This window comes from Hylobates moloch, unplaced genomic scaffold, assembly GCF_009828535.3.
Source record: "Hylobates moloch isolate HMO894 unplaced genomic scaffold, HMol_V3 SCAFFOLD_15, whole genome shotgun sequence".
NCBI classification, from domain to species: Eukaryota; Metazoa; Chordata; class Mammalia; order Primates; family Hylobatidae; genus Hylobates; species Hylobates moloch.
Window position 1 is genome coordinate 90,105,982 of NW_026652290.1, and position 18,666 is coordinate 90,124,647.

An 18,666-nucleotide genomic window follows, 5' to 3' on the forward strand; every position below is an offset into this window, starting at 1 on the left:
ATATCCTCACCAACACATTATCTTCTGTCTTTTGATAATATCCATTCTAACAGGTGTGAAGTGATATATCATTATGGTCTTAATGTGCATTTCTCTGAGGACTAAGCATTTTTTTATACACTTTTTGGCCATTTCATGTCTTTTTTTGAGAACTATTCAGATCTTTGACTATTTTTTAATCAGGTTTTTCTTTTTTTTGCTATTGAGTTGCTTGATTTCCTTATGTATTTTGAATATTAACGCTGTATCAAATGGATATTTGCAAATATGCTCTTCCACTCTGTAGGTTGACTCTTTATTATTTCCTTTGCTATACAAGTGCTTTTTAGTTTAGTGTAATACCATTTGTCTATTTTTGCTTTTGTTGACTGTGTTTTTGAGTTCATTTCCAAAAATTCATTGTCCAGACAAGTATTATACAGCTGTTCAGATACATTTTCTTCTAGTAGTGTCACAGTTTCTTGTTTTAAATTTAAATATTTATTTTGAGCTGGTTTTTCTATATGGCATGAGATAATGGTGTAATTCTCCTGCATATCGATGTTCCGTTTTCCAAACACCATTTAGTGAAGAGGTTGTCCTTTCCTCAGTGTGTGTTTTTGTCACCTTTGTCAAAAATCAGTCAACTGTAAATACGTAAATTTAGCTGGGCTCTTTATTTTTTTCCATTGGTCTATGTGTCTGTTTTTATGCCAGTATCATCCTGCTTTGATTATTATATCTTTGCAGTATATTCTGAGGTCAGGTAGTGTGATACTTCTAGGTTTGCTCTTTTTGCCCAAGATTGATTTGGCTATTCAGGGTCTTTTGTGGTTCCACATAACATTTTAGGATTGTTTTTTGTTCCATTGCTGTGAAGAATGTCATTTGTATTTTGATAGAGATTGCGTTCAGTCCGTAGATGGCTTTGGGTAGGATGGACAATTTAACAATTGGATTCTTCCAGTCCATGTACATGGGATTTATTTCTGTTTATTTGTCATCTTCAATTCCTTTGATCAATGTTTTATAGCTTTTATTTTATAAATATTTCACTTCCTTAGTTAAATTTATTTCTAAGTAATATTTTGGTAGCTATTAAAATGAGGTTGTTTTCTTGATTTCTTTTTCGGATAGTTTGCTATTAATTTATAGAAACACTACTGATTTTTGTAAGTTGATATATCCTGCAACTTTATTGAACTTGTTTATTAGTTCTAATAATTCTTTGGTGGAGTCTATAGGGTGTTCTATATAAAAGATCATGTCATCTGCAAACAGAGACCATTTAACTCCTTCCTTTCCAATATGGATGCCTTTTATTTCTTTATCTTGCCTAATTGCCCTGGCTAGGGCTTCCAATACTACATGAAATAGGAGTGGTAAGCATGGTGAGAGTGGGCATCTTCGTTTTGTTCCAGATCTTAAAGAAAAAGCTTTAAGCTTCTCCCCAGTAAGTATGGCATTAGCTGTGGTTTGTCAGATATAGCTTTTATGTCTTAAAGTTTTCAATGAATTATACCTTCTGTTCTTCTCACACTCAACTGCTCTTTTGATATCAATTAGACTTTTGGTTAAGAATTTGAATACTTCCTTTTGGTGCTTATCCTGGGGAGTTGCTTATTTTGGAACAATAATTACTTCTCAGTCTTCTTATGGGACTTCCTCTGGGGACAAAGTGAAGATAATCAGTCTTGCCTCCCGTTCTCTTCCCCATTACTCAGTGAACTTATTACTGCTTAGATGCAACACCAGAGATAAACATTAACACGAAGAGGCTGTAAACTAACTTTCTGACTTCCAGTCACATATAGAAAGGAACAGACTTCACAGAAAATAGAAATGATATGGCATAATATAATTTTATAAATTGTTACTATTAAGATTATATCAAAAACATTTATTATGCTATAAATTCCATGAAATCATGACATTAAAGCTAAATAAAGTTTATTTATATGGAATTTCAATAGTGATAATTGTTTACTCATTTGCATTGAAGATGTTACCAACTTTTTTGTTTTTATTTTATAAATGTAATAAACATAGCTTACATAGAACTATGTGATGATTCTTAGAATACGCGCGGTGGCTCACGCTTGTAATCCCAGCACTTTGGGAGGCCGAGGCGGGCGGATCACGAGGTCAGGAGATCGAGACCACGGTGAAACCCCGTCTCTACTAAAAATACAAAAAATTAGCCGGGCGTGGTGGCGGGCGCCTGTAGTCCCAGCTACTCGGAGAGGCTGAGGCAGGAGAATGGCGTGAACCCGGGAGGCGGAGCTTGCAGTGAGCCGAGATTGCACCACTGCACTCCAGCCTGGGCGACAGAGCGAGACTCCATCTCAAAAAAAAAAAAAAGAATATAATCTCAGGAGTTGACTTACTGAGTAAAAAATATTAACGTTTAGAATATATTCTTGATATACATTGCCAATTTGACCTCCAAAAGAGTTCTTTTTATAAGTGTTGGAAGCAGAAACAAACTATCTTTTAACTGAACTGTGGCCACCACTGAATATTATCATTAAAAATGTATCCAGTGTCTTAAATTTAAATTATTTTAATTATTAAGACCAACAGTTTTATGTTTATTTACTGTTTCCAGTTTTTTCAGTTATGGAAAATAATAAAAATGCTTACTTTATTTTTATTATGATGGATTATGAAATTGTGAGCACCACTCCCAATTTTCAAAAAGTCATTACTAAGGAGCAGCATAGTAGCAGCAGCAAAATGAAAGCACTTTGGATAGAGAAAGACAAGATTCAAATTCTCGCTCTGATTCTTTTTTTAAAAAATTTTTTTTTATTATATGTTAAGTTCTGGGATATATGTGCAGAACGTCCAGGTTTGTTACATGGTGGTTTGCTGCACCCATCAACCTGTCATCTACATTAGGTATGTTTCCTAATGCTCTCCTTCCCCTAGGCCTCCACCCTCTGACAGGCCCCAGTGTGTGATGTTCCCCTCCCTGTGTCCATGTGTTCTCATTGTTCAACTCCCACTTATAAGTGAGAACATGCGGTGTTTGCTTTTCTGTTCTTGTTTTAGTTTGCTGAAATGATGGTTTCCAGCTTCATCCATGTCCCTGCAAAGGACATGAACTCACCAGTTTTTATGGCTGCATAGTATTCCATGGTGTATATGTGCCACATTTTCTTTATCTGGTTTATCATTGATGGGCATTTGGGTTGGTTCCAAGTCTTTGCTATTGTGAACAGTACCGCAATAAACATACATGTGCATGTGTCTGTATAGTAGAATGATTTGTAATCCTTTAGCTATATACCCAGGAATGGGATTGCTGGGTCAAATGGTATTTCTGGTTCTAGATCCTTGAGGAATCGCCACACTGTCTTCCACAATGATTGAACTAATTTACACTCCCAGCAACAGTGTAAAAGTGTTTCTATTTCTTCACATCCTTTCCAGCATCTGTTGTTTCCTCTCGAGATTGTAACACATTAATATCCAGATTAATCTCTGAAAAGAATATTCCTGATCTTTAAAATGGTAATAATCTTTTCAAATCCTTGTGATTTCTGGGTACCCTAAATGCGGTACACACATATACACACACATGCACACATATATGTGTACAGTAAATATATATACAATGAAGCCCTAAACAAATATGTTTTTTTGCCAGTATATAGAGCAAACATATTTTATTAAATACAGTTTATCAAATTAAGTAATTTTATATTGCCTTTATTGCTTCAAATGAATTCTAAATGTTTTGTTCCCTTTAGAGTTGCTCAGTTTTCAAGACTTTTAAATAAATAGTTGTTGTTTGTTTTGTTTTCAATATATCTCAATGTTCTGTAATGAATGTGGATGGAGGAAAGGGAAAAGATATAGAAGTTTAAAGAGAAGTTGTGTTTGGCAAAGTACTTCTCTGAAGAGTTGAATTCATAGTGACTACCTTTTAGAACAATTTAAAGGGGCTGATGGCTCAATTCTAATCCATATAAAAAGAATGATGCTACTGGAAGTTATGTGAATATTTGATAGATACTATTTTTATGTGTGTTTTCATGGGAGATATTTAGTAAACAAACACATTTGTTATGGGAGAATACGGGAGACATTCTGTAAATAACCAAGTAAAATGTATCAGATTGTGTCAAGTGTCATGGAGCTTTTTTTTTTTTTTTAATGGCAGTGTGAGGGAGACAGAGCTATCTTAAATAAAGTAATCAGAGAAGGCTTCAATGATAAGTTGACCCTTGAGCAGAGACACCTGAAAGGGGCAAAAAAAGAGAACCACGCATCTATTTTTAAGAAATGTGTTCAATGCAGAACACATAGCAAGTACAAAGGTTCCGAATCAGGAGCATGCTTGTTGTCCTAAAGAATAGTCAAGAGGCTATTGTGGCTGGATAAAGTGATCGAGAGAGTTGTAGGAGGCAAGGTGGTCAGACAGGTAGTAGATGGCCAGGTCATACCTCGTAGGACATTTTAAGAACTTCGCTTTTACTCTGATTGAGATGATAAAACATTGGAGGCTTCTGAGCAGAGAAATGGCATGACCTGACTCACATTTTAAAGGTATCCTTGAAGTTCTCTGTTGATAACTGAACATAGGAAGCAAAGGCAGAATGAGGAAAACCACTTAGAATAACATGGCAGTAATTCTGGGGCAGCTGATTGTACCTTATATCAGGATGGCAAGAAAGGAAGTGGATGCTAAATGAATCTTGAAGGAAGAGGGAACAGGATCTGCAGGTCCTGTGGATGTGGAGTATGAGAGAAAGAGAGGTGAATCTCAATGATACCCTTTAAAAATATATGCCTGCAATAGCTTTAAACTTGCCCAGTTTTCATCTTAGACCATATATAAAGATCTGATATGAACTAGCACTCATTCTTGATGACCCTTATAAAATTATATGTTCTTAATTATTAGATATTTAAATTTTCTCTTAAGAAATTTTTTAGGCGAATTCCTATCTATCAGGTTGACTGTGCCAAGTATTAGAGTAATTTTGACTAAAAACATAGGCCGTATCAGTGTGTCTATAATCATTTTGGTGAGGGGATGATAAAGCTTGCAAATAAAATTATTGTAATTTATTAAGATCATTGATGATAAATAATTCTTTTACATTTTAATTAAAATGTAGTATAATTGTTTCTGTAGGGCAAATTCTTTCAATCCCTTATTGTGAACTTAAAATTTTCACATCCTCGCATAATTCTGACAATTAAAAAAATTCTTAACAGATATAAAATTCAGAATTCTTTTTACTCAGTAAGTAGAAAAATAATGTAACTGAGATATTGCTGGAATTTCATTTTATGTTTGTACTTGCCCACATTTTGACAAGGCAACATTATACTATAAACTTTAAATTGGTTTTTGTTCTTTTTTAAAAACATTTTTTGAAATAATTATATACAAAAAAGGGTACAGAGTCTCATGTACCTTTTGCCCAACATACTCCAGTAGTGGCAAGTTATATAACTGTAGTGCAATGCTAAAACCAGAAGACTGACATCAGTGTATAATTATTAACTAGTCTACAAACCTTATTCAATTTCCATGTTTAAAACCTGAATTCATTTGTGTGTGTGTGTGTGTGCGTGTGTTTGTGTGTAGGTTCTGTGCAATTTTATCCAGTGTAGAGATTTATATAACTGCTACCAGAATCAAGACACAGAATATTTTCATTATCATGAAAGAACTCCTTCTCATAACTTCCTTGTATTTACACATATCTCCCCGCATTTCCATCCATGCCCCTGCAACCACTAATATATTCTATTTCTCTGTAGTTTTGACATTTTGAGAATGCTATATTAAAGGAATTCTACAATATGTAAACTTTGGATATTTTCTTTTTTTATATTAACATTCATGTGGAGATATTTGTGCAAATAAAAGTTCATTTCTTAGAGCTAGATATCTAAAAGAGCAATTGTTGAGTTGCATGCTGACTGCATGTTTAGTTTTATAAGAAAATGCCAAGCTATTTTCAAAGTGGTTATAACAGTTTACATTCTCATCAACAGTGTATAAGAGATCCAGTTTTTCTGCATCCTCACAAGCATTTGCTATTATCACTGTTTTTTAATTTAACTGTTCTGATATGTGTGTAATGATATTTTATTATTGTTTTTAATTTCATTTCCCTAAAGGCTAATGATAGCCCTTTCATGTACATATTTGTCATATGTATTTCCTCTTTGGTAAAATGTATATTTTTATACATGTCCATTTTATAATTGAATTTCTTGTTTTTGCTGTTGAGATTTGTGAATTATTTGTATATTCTAGATACCAGACTTTTTCAGATCTGTGGTTTATAAATATTTTTTTCTAAATCTGTAGTTGTCATTTCCTTTCTTTTTCTTAACTGGGTCTTTCCTAGAACAAAATGTTGAATTTTGATGAAGTCCAATTTATTATTATTTTACAGATCATGTTTTTCATGTCATGTGTAAGAATCCTTTGTTTAGCACTTGGTTCCAAAGATGTTCTCCTCTGCTTTCTGCTCAAAGTTTACTGAGTTTTACGTTTAAGTCCATGATTTATTTTAATTTTTGTATATGTTGTCTAGGTTATGTAAAATTATTTGTTCTTATTTCTCCTTTTTTGTCTACTGATACCTAATTGTTCCGGCACCATTTATTGAAAAGCCTATCCATTATTCATTTTAATTGCTTTTGCACCTTCCTCAGATATAGACTGGTCATATTTGTGTCAAGTCTGTTTCTGCATTCTCTATTCCATTGGCCAATGTGTCTATTCCTTCAGCAAAACCATATTGACTTAACAACTGCAGACATATGATAAATCTCAGCATAAAATTGAGCAATTCTTCTCACTTTGTTATTGTTTTTTAAATTTTTGTTAGCATTTTATGTTAGCATTTTAATTCCTCACTCTTTCCGTTGAAATTTATTTATTTATTTTTTGAGAGGGAGTCTCACTCTGTCGCCCAGGCTGGAGTGCAGTGGCGCGATCTTGGCTTACTGCAACCTCTGCCTCCTAGGTTCACGCCATTCTCCTGCCTCAGTCTCCCAAGTAGGTGGGACTACAGGCACCCGCCACCACACCAGGCTAATTTTTTATATTTTTAGTAGTGACGGGGTTTCACCGTGTTAGCCAGGATGGACTCGATCTCCTGACCTTGTGATCTGCCCGCCTCGGCCTCCCAGAGTGCTGGGATTACAGGCGTGAGCCACCACACCCGGCCTGAAATTTAAATATGAGCTTTTCTATACAAAACATTGTTCTGGGATTTTGGTAGGTATTGTGTTAACCTGCATACCAATTTGGGAAGAAGTGATATTATTACTGTATTAGAACTTCACATTTGTAAATATGATACATCTACATTTACTTAGATCTTATTTAATTAATTTTATTGGTATCTGGTAAATTTCAGTATATAGAGCTTGTATGTGTTTTACCAATTCAATTATATTTATAACTAGATATTTATTTTACCTTTTTTTTAGAGTGATTATAAGTAGTATTATTGAGTCCATCCAGTGATTAGTTATTTTATTTTTAAGTTTTGAAATTTTACTTTAATAATTTCTATATTCTCTATTAATATTTGCTCATATTTTCTATTATTTTATTTTTTAAGTGGTTGATACTTGCATGTTGAAGCATTTTTATGATGGCTGCTTTAAAACTTTTGTCAGATTATTCCAACATCTATTTTGTCTCAATGTCGGTATCCATTGATTGTCTTTTCATATTCAAGTGTGGTTCTCCTGGCTTTGGCTATGATGAGTGACTACTGATTGTGCACTGGACATTTTAGGTATTATGTTCTAATATTTTGGATCCTCATTAATCTCATTTTTAGAGCTTAAGTCACTCTGTTTAGGTATTACATACAGGTTCAGGTGGAGGTAAATGTTCATGTCCCTGGTAGGCCCCATTAAAATCATACTTGTAAATGTAGAGCATCGATTCACACTGTCTCAGTGAAGAGGATTATGGAAGAGAACAGTTCTCCCCTGAATCACACTGACACCTTCCCAGTAAAAGCAGTTTCAGTTAGCACTGTCTCATTCACTCAGTAGGGGTGTAAGCTCAGTCCACTCTGGGCTCTGCTGACATTAGAGTGGAAAATAAAGCATTTATCCAGTATCACCTCATTTCACTTTACTGCCTTGTGGAGAGCTGAAACTCAGGTTCCATCTGTATCCTGCTCATACTAAGTTGGAGGAGGGGTAGAGTGCCAACTATAGTGCCTCCTGAAAACACTTCATTCCACCTTGTTGTTGCCAGGTCAAAATGGAAGCTTGGTCTAAGCCGAGTCCTATGAACTAGGACATATGTAATGTGAAGCCAAGTGGAAGTGGAGTTTCAGCTCTCTGGGGGACTGTGACAACACTGAGGAAGGACTGGGTGTAAGGGAATGCAGACTAGCCCCGCCTTGTTCCACCTCCTTCACTCTCGATTCAATTCTTGAGTTGTTTAAAACCATTCCTGACTGATGCCATTCCAATCATTACAAGATTCTTGCCATTCTCTCTGGACTCTTTTGTATGTGGATGGATGCAATTTTGTGTTATAAAGTATTTTTCCAGCATATAATTTATTTTTGTTTAAAAGCTTTAAAACATCAATCCATTTTATATTTGAATATGAGGCATTATTCAAATAAAAAATTAACTCTAAGGAATTTTTGTGATGTTATTGAATCAGTTGGTTTTAATGTGAGTATATATGTAGATTTTGAATACCACACTGAATGCAAGATCGAGCATTAATGGGAAAAAAGTAGTAAGATTATCTAAGTGGTGTTTACAGTGTGTTTCTGAAGAGATTGACTTAATTTCAGGAAATTACTCATGCCTGAAATTAATTCCTGTAATAGATTTGTTTGTTGCCTTTGGAACAGTAGCGGCAATATTTGAGCTCACCTTGCCTCTTTTTGAAAAGAAAATCTAGTATTTACTTTCTACTTACTGTGTACAGTTTTATTCTAGAATTAATGAAGACATAAAAATTAATTTGAATATCTTGGAAAACTACGAAGAACTATATTTAAAGTATCGTTATTATTAAAATCCTTAAATAAGAAGTTACCATCACATTTAAAATCAATATCACTTTTTCTACAAGCTGCCCACTGTGTCATATCAAGCAAGTTTATCATTCACTGTTGGAATTGCTCCAGCTGTGAACTCTCTAAGATGAGTTGTTCTTTGCTTCAAACCATTTGGGAAGCTACCTCTCTGCTCCCATGATGTGAAAATGACTCTCCTGGCAATTATTCAGCAGATTTTTTTTTAAATAAAATACCCTTTTTATCAAAAGGCTAATCCCTGCTGTTATAACAAATATTCTTTTCATTTAATGCTACAAGAGGAAATTATGGTAAACAGAAGCTGTTTTCTCCTGCATAAAATAAGTTACAAACTCATGACTTATTTATCTGGAAACACTTTAAAGCAACAGTATATCTGGCATGTGAAAATGATGATGCATTATTCAAATAAAAACTCTTGCTTCACAGACAGTAATAAATGTGTCTGACACAGCTATGGTTTGAAAACATGAATCTATTTGTAATTTTTAAATGCCTTGCTAAAATAAAAGCAAAGTGTAACAATGCACAGCACCAGCCAGAGATAACATGCGAATCCTGTTTTAATGTTTAACAAACTGAATGCAATTACGCGTTTCGTAAGTTTGTGGGTTTTGTTTGTTTGTTTTTAAAATTTGGGATCACTAGCAAATTAGTTTGCTTTTGTTTTTTCAGTTTATCAGACCCTGTTACATCACACTAATTTTTAAAGAACAACTGAAATACAGAGTAAAGCTTTTCATTTTGAATATCAGCCAATGTTATTATAATGTGCTTTTTATACAATGATGAAGCATTTCATGGCATGACTAACTTTATGGTCCCAAATTATGATGTGCTGCTTGAGTCAGTTTTCCTGGTATTCATTGTCAGGAACTCAGACTCCATGACAGCTGTGTAAGAAGCCAGGAGCTGTCTCTAAAAATGATAATGTCTTTTTACCAGTTGAGAACCTGGGAGCCTCCTCTTGATTTGTTCATTAAGGCTTATCATAGAATCTATTAGGCCCATTGTCAAGCAAAGAAAAACTCTCAGAACTGCCAAAGACAGTATTAGTTTACTACAAAATTCTCAGAATGTGTACTGTGATTCATAGGTCAGGTCTTGTGAGACTTCCGTATCTGCTTCAAGATATATCAGGCCCATGAACCTGTGAGGTTACACACTACCAATTGGTAGATCCTCCTTACCAGTGAGCCTGGACCTTATAGAAAGTCTCCTTTTGCACTGTGGCCCATTCAGACGTGGAAGCCTTCTGTATTATTTGGTAAATCAGTTAAGAACTTACCTCCCTAATTGGAACATAGTTCCAATACAATGCAAAAGACCCCAGCAAGCATTGTGCTTCCCTCTTAACGCTAAAATATTGAGCAACAAAAAATTTACTATGGAAAGTATTATCCAGTATGCCACAGACTTTGGTAAATTGGCAAAATTTAAGAGTTTCATGGGAAATTTCTCACTGTAATACATGTGCTATGCCAAAGTATCTAGAAAGCTCTTGTTCTTAAAATGTTAGATTTGGCCTAGGACCCCACCATTCATCTCCTAGGTATATACCCAGGAGAGATAATAACATTGGTCCACACAAAGACTTTTGGGCAAATTTTTATCATAGCATTATTCCTAATAGTCAAAATATGGAAATAATCCAAAAGTCAACCAACTATTGAATGGAATAAGTAATGTGCTATATCCATACAATATATTATTTGGCAATATAATGAAGTACAGATACCTGTTGCAACATGATTGAACTTTCAATATATTATGCTAAGTGGGAATTCACTAAAAAGTATTGACTTGTTACACTTAAAACTGGTGAATTTTAAATCATGTAAATTGTACTACCACTACACTGTTTCTAAAAATATTACCCTGTAAAGGATTGTTTTAGAAAATTTTTGATAATTAAGGTATAAAAATCTTCCTTCTATAATCCTAAAGGGCACTTTTTTTGTCTATAGGAAATCCAAACTCTTTAGTTATATTAATTGGAATCTAGCCTGCACTGGTTAAATAATAATCTGAGAAACCTTTCTGGGTATTGAAAACAAATGGAATTTAAATAAAGAAACTTTTACACAAGCGATATGGTTAGGCTTTGTGTCCCTACCCAAATCTCATCTTGAATTGTAATCTCCATAACCCCCATGTGTCAAGGGACAGACCAGGTGGAGATAGTTGGACCATGGGGGCAGTTTCTCTCATGCTGTTCTCATGATAGTGAGTGAGTTCTCATGAAATCTGATGGATTTATAAGGGGCTCTTCCTCCTTCACTTGACACTTCTCCTTGCCGCCTTGTGAAGAAGGTGCCTTGCTTTCCCTTCTCCTTCCACCATGATCATAAGTTTCCTGAGGCCTCCCCAACCATGCTGAACTGTGAGTCAATTAATCCTCTTTCCTTTACAAATTACCCAGTCAGGCAGTTCTTTACAGCAGTATGAAAATGGACTAATACAAAAAGTAAAAGAAAAATTGGTAAACTAGAAAGGAGAAAGAGGTAGAGATTGGCAGAAAGCCATTTTCTAGCTGTATTTTCTAAGGATAAATGGGTGTTGTGATTTACTAGAACCTGAAGCCTAGGGTACAGCAACTGCCAGAGAGACCACCAGAGGCAGAGATGCACATTTTTCTTTGCCTTTCTCTTCCTACCGCCTTCCTAGTTTTCTCCAGTGTCTCCTATTGGTTCAACTTGGATGAAAACCAATGTGCATGAGGCCCATTATCTTCCCTGCTGCACACAGCATAGCCAAGAGAAGGTGGGAATGGATCTGAGGGCAAACATCCCCAGAACTCGCACATTGGGATGTAAATTATTTCATCACTTGTGTCGAGCTGAACTTTTTACCCATACCGCTTCTTATAATACCAAGTGTTCTGTAGACTTTGTTAGCTCATGCCAGACACCTCTTCACACTCTAGTTTGCCTTAAGAATATCTCAGACCTTGCATCTTCTATGGAGGCTTCATTTACCGTACTTATACTCAGTGATAACATTTACCTATAAAACTACTGTAGACAAAAGAAACTACCATCAGAGTGAACAGGCAACCTACAGAATGGGAGAAAATTTTTGCAAACTACTCATCTGACAAAGGGCTAATATCCAGAATCTACAATGAACTCAAACAAATTTACAAGAAAAAAAAAACAACCCCATCGAAAAGTGGGCGAAGGACATGAACAGACACTTCTCAAAAGAAGACATTTATGCAGCCAAAAAACACATGAAAAAATGCTCATCATCACTGGCCATCAGAGAAATGCAAATCAAAACCACAGTGAGATACTATCTCACACCAGTCAGAATGGCCATCATTAAAAAGTCAGGAAACAACAGGTACTGGAGAGGATGTGGAGAAATGGGAACAATTTTACACTGTTGGTGGGACTGTAAACTAGTTCAACCATTGTGGAAGTCAGTGTGGCCATTCCTCAGGGATCTAGAACTAGAAATACCATTTGACCCAGCCATCCCATTACTGGGTATATACCCAAAGGACTATAAATCATGCTGCTATAAAGACACATGCACACGTATGTTTATTGCGGCACTATTCACAATAGCAAAGAGTTGGAACCAACCCAAGTGTCCAACAACGATAGACTGGATTAAGAAAATGTGGCACATATACACCATGGAATACTATGCAGCCATAAAAAATGATGAGTTCATGTCCTTTGTAGGGACATGGATGAAACTGGAAAACATCATTCTCAGTAAACTATTGCAAGGACAAAAAACCAAACACCGCATGTTCTCACTCATAGGTGGGAATTGAACAGTGAGAACTCATGGACACAGGAAGGGGAACATCACACTCCGGGGACTGTTGTGGGGTGGGGGGAGGGGGGAGGGACAGCATTAGGAGATACACCTAATGCTAAATGACGAGTTAATGGGTGCAGCAAAACAACATGGCACATGGATACATATGTAACAAACCTGCACATTGTGCACATGTACCCTAAAACCTAAAGTATAATAATAAAAAAAAGAAAAAAAAACTGCTGTAGAAAGTTTAAACTGCACCATTCAACTGACAAATCAAAATCGGTTTCTCAGCTTTTAAATTATTTTATGTTTAATGGCCCCAAGTGGATTGTAACTACTATTAAGGCAAGGAATATGTCATATATATTACTAACCAGAATAGCTAATAAATATAATATCCAGAAAATAATGGAGTTTTAAAAATGGTTATATAATGAGGTATTGTTTGTTTTTCAGAATGTGTGAAGGCTGAAAACAGAGGGTGACTTTTAACACACTATAGCAAATTAATACGCATGTTATCTTTTGTGCTTAAATCTGTTCATTTCATTGTGGAGATATACCACAGATTTGGCAAGTTTCATCACCTATTGCACTAATATCATAAAGGCATAAAGCACTACCCAAACATTTAATATTTAGAATAGTATGAACTGGACAAGGGGCCATGAGAAATAATAACGTAGCTCAATATCTAGGGAGCAATAAATTCTGAAGAGCCTATAAATTGCTAGTGCTGAGAAAGGAGATTGATAATTGCAATAAAGAAATACAAGAATTTATATATTACATTATAACTATGGTCCTTCTAGTACAATATTTGCTTGTTAACAGGGGCTCTGAAAGCAAGCAGAAGCCTCAGTAGTTAGGATACTTCATTTTCCTTTAGACACTGTTTATTGATCTGCCTTTTGTAAATCAGCCTAAATGTTTCTAAAATTCATCCTACCAGTACATTGCTTGTTGCAATGTGTTTCATAAGTTTATCACCCACTTGTATAAAGTAGTATTTCCTCTGCAATTCAAAACAAACAAATCCATTGTCTGGAAAGACTCTGGTTTGCCAGATTCAAAAGATGTCAGTGTTACTTCTTAGCTTACTGGCTTATCTATTCACTGTTTTCATGTGTCCTCTTTATAGCAGCTGTTTGCAAATCAATATGATACATTACTATTTTGCTTTCAGTTCTATTCTTATTTTGTTTTGACGGGCCACCCAGTTATTTGAGCAGCAGCCATCAGTTAAATAGTGCAAAATATGAGTCTGAAGATAAAAATTCCAGTCATTTTAATCTCAGTATTTACTAATTATTTATAGCTATTTTAATGGGTTCATAAATTGTGGTTTAGGAATTTTTTAGGGTGATAATTTTCTTGATTTACACTGCTAGTAATTTGAAAATAAGTTTTAGACAGGGAAACACAAAGAAAAGGACCAATTGTACCAGGAAATCAAGCATTTATATGTAACCATGCAAAGAGGAAACAACAGTGAAATACTGATAAGTCCAGTTGGCTAAAGGTCTTTTTAATGAGGGATCTGGACAGCTGCACTGATAGCTTGGGGGGCATAATCTAATATACATTGGATTGAAATTTTCCAATTACCCTGACTGGTTCTAATATGCTACAATTTACTCAAGACGACTGTGGCTTTTCTCCCATATACCTAACTCTTCTTTTACATGAAACTATATATCAATTATAGCTTGTTGGCATTATATTTTATAGCTAACTCTATATCCATGAAAGCCATCTTTGTCAAAGTATAGACAGGTTGGACTAAAATCTTTTAAAGATGTGTATCTAATTACACCCTTTATTTTAAAATGTACATAGCTTTAAAAGTTGTCCTGTGTAAGTTGCTTACTTCATCTGTAAGAATTGGGGGTGGCTCAGATGACACAATGGAAGAATTTATTATTTGAATTTTTAGAATAGGTATTAATATTATTTTAGGTTTAAAAAATATTCAATATCATGTGATATGAACAGCATTACCTGCAATCACAGAAAGAACTAGGGTCAAAATGAAATTCTACACCTCTGAGAACTTTCATATCTTCTACTTCGAAGCTTCTTAAATTAGTCAGAATATATTAGAATATAATTATGTAGCAATTCTTTATCCAGAAAGTTCAAATGCAAATATTGCCTCTTTCCTGAGTACAGAGATGGGTTAAGTAAGAGAATAGGAATTTAACTTGAAATACTATATTCTTGCTCATTTATTCAAATTAATGTAAATATTATCTAAGTAATTAGCTGTAAATATGGCTTGTTCTATTTATTAAATGTAAAAATTCATTCCAGAACAAAGAATTTCAAATGATAAAATGATCTAAAACCCCTATTAAAATACTGATAGGAAGCTGTTAATACCTACCAATGAAAAAGTAGTAATTTACTTTAGAAATAGTTTCAGTTGAGTCAAATGGACAAAATGGAAATAAGTGGATTCTATCACTGAGTAGTTATTCAAGGAAGGTTGCTTCGATAAAAGGAAGTGGAGAGGAATATACAGTATCCTAGGCTTATTTTTTCACAGAAGTCATTGGATCAACTTATCTTTCTAGGTTAAGATATAATTATAGTTCACAAATGAAAATTATCAAACTATTAGAATTCACCTCCAATCATTACTTATATTTTTTAATATATAGCAATGGCAACAAAGAAGAAAAAAAAATCAATAAAAAATAAGAGTTCATAACATAATGATATCTACAATCATTAAGTATTCATTAAACTGTTATGCATTTTAACAAAAAGAAAAAGATGCAGTATTGTGTATTTTATTCTTTCAAAAGCAGATCATGGATATGAATTGTGCTGGAAATTTTATTTCAATTTATAAAAATATAATTCTCACAAATTTTTATATTGTGTTATATTACCAAACTGTGGAAAAAAACTGGTTATTTTATAAGAGCATGGAGTCTATAATAGCTTGCAAACAACAACAAAATGTGAGTTTGAGGTTAGACTATTAGCTCATTTCTGATTATTTATCAAAATGAACAAGATAACTGAGTTTTATGATGTGTAAGTATGACCATTCTTTTCCCTTGGGCCCAAATCCTTGTCTAATTTAAAACGTTTGTATGTGATCCATGAACTTAAGTATAACATAAAATACTTTGTAAGACATATACATTACTCCCTAAATCTCTTCTGTTTATGACTTAAGAAGCTGAACACTTGAAAACTCTCTAAATCTCTGAAAAAATTATTCAAAATATCATTTAAAAAATGGTAGAATAAAAACTTAAACAATTGACATGAAATTAATACCAGAATAAAAGTTATAATATTAATAGTGATTCTAAGGATGCCTCATATCTATGAATTAAATGTACCAAATTAGTCCTCCATGAACAAACAGAAATATCATAGAAATGTGAATGTGTGTGGAACAAAGAAACACTAGAGAACAAAGTGAAGTCATCCACAGATATCTGTGTGTATGTATGTATATATAAATATATCACACACACACAAATTACATCACCACCACCACAATCAACTCCACAAAGCTTCCTTTTATCCCTTTACGGTCACCTCTGACCAGAAACATCTACTGATCACTTGCCTGTTGCTATAATTTTACCTTTTCCACAATGCCATATAAATGACATTTCATATAGTTTTTGTAATTTTGAATAAAACTCCTATAAATTTGCACAATTTTTTTTTTTTTTTTTTGAGACGGAGTCTTGCTCTGTCGCCCAGGCCCAGGCTGGAGTGCAGTGGCACAATCTTGGCTCACTGCAAGCTCCGCCTCCTGGGTTCACGCCATTCATAAATCTTTTGTGTGGAAATGTATCTTCATTTATATAGGAATGGAATCAGTAGGTAGTATGTCAACTCCATGCAAATTCTATAGAAAACTACTGCAAAATTATTGTACCGGTTTGCATTTCCACTAATGTTGCATGAATTTCAGTTGCATGGCATCTTCACCAACAGTTGATGTTGTCCTTCATTTTTCTAAGCCATTTTCATTGGTGTATAATGCTATCTTTGTAGTATTAATTTGAATTTATATAATATCTTATTTTTTATGGTTATTTTCCATCTATATTTTCTCTTTAAGAAAATGTCTGTACTGGTTATTTTTATACTTGTTTCATTGTTGAATGTTTTCTGTGTAATAAGTTATTTTCTGACATGTGTCTTAAAATATTTTTCCTAGTATATCTGTTGTCATTTGCTTAACTCTTTCAAAGAGCAAAAAATTTCATAGTACACAAAAAGCAATAATCATAAAAGAAAACTGATATCTTGAACACAAATTCACAATACAAGCCTTTTTTAACTACTGTCTCCTTTGGAACTTAAAAACAAATAGTACAAATTCTCCAATGTTGTTCTTTAATATTGCTTTGATTATTTTAGACCTGTTGCTTTTTCATAAACATTTTAGAAATAGCTTGTCAATTTTTAAGAAAATGAATAAAAAATCAGATTTTGCTTAGGAATATGTTGGCTCCAGCATTAATTGGGGAAAAATGACGTCTTAATAATATTGAGTCTTCAAATCTACAAACACATCAGAAAACTCATGAAAAGAAGAAAAGTATTGTATTTCCCACATTTTTGCTTACTGTGTTATTTCTCCCTCCTGGTATTTCAAGGTTCATTTTTATTATCATTTTCTTTATCTTTGGATAACTATTTTTAAACATTCTTTTGGAGCAGGTATGCTGGTAACCAATTATCTTAGGTTTTTTTTTTCCAACTCATATTTTAGGTTCAGTGGGTACATGTGCAGTTTTGTTACGTGGGACCATTGTGTGCTGCTAAGGTTTGAAGTACAAGTGATCCCATCACCAAGGTACCCAGCATAGTACCCAACAGTTAGTTTTTTAACCCTTACCCTTTCCCACGCTCCCTCCCGCCCTGTAGTCCCCATTACCTATTGTTCCTAGATTTATGTCCATGAGAACCAACCCAATGCTTAGCTCTCACAAGATTTACAAGTAAATGAAATGAACGACAACATCAACTGTTGGTGAAGATGCCATGCAACTGAAATTCATGCAACATTAGTGGAAATACAAACTGGTACAATAATTTTGCAGTGGTTTTCTATAGAATTTGCATAGAGTTGACATACTACCTACTGATTCCATTCCTATACAAATGAAGACACATTTCCACACAAAAGATGTATGCAAAAAGATTTTCTTTTCCTTTTCCTTCATTAATTTACTTATGAAAATGGCCTCTGGCTGCATCCTTGTTGCCACAAAGGACATGATTTTATTCTTTATTATGGCTGCATACTATTCTAAGGTGTATATATGCCACATTTTCTTTATCCAAGCCCACCATTTGTGGGCACCTAGATTGATTCCATGTCTAGCTACCGTAAATATTGCTCCAATGAGCGTGCGAATGCATAGGTCTGTTTTTGCAGAAAAATTTGTTTTCTTTACACTGATGGGTTGAATAGTTGTTTTGTTTTAGGTTCTCTGAGAAATCTCCAGACTACTTTACATGGTGATGGAACTAATCTACATTTTGACCAACAGTGTTTTAGTGTACCCTTTCTCTTCAGCCTTACCAACATCTGCTGTTTTTTGACTTTTTATTAATAGTCATTCTGACAGGTGTGAGGTGGTATTTCATCATGGTTTGGAATTGCATTTCTCTGATGATTACTGATGTGCAGCATTTTTTTATGTGTTTGATGACCTCTTGTATATCTTCTTCTGAGAAGTTATCTATTCAGGTATTTTGCACATTTTTTAATGGGGTTAATTGTTTATTGCTGATTGATTTGCTTAAGTTTCAGATAGATTCTGGATATTAGACTTCTGTTAGATACATACATAGTTTG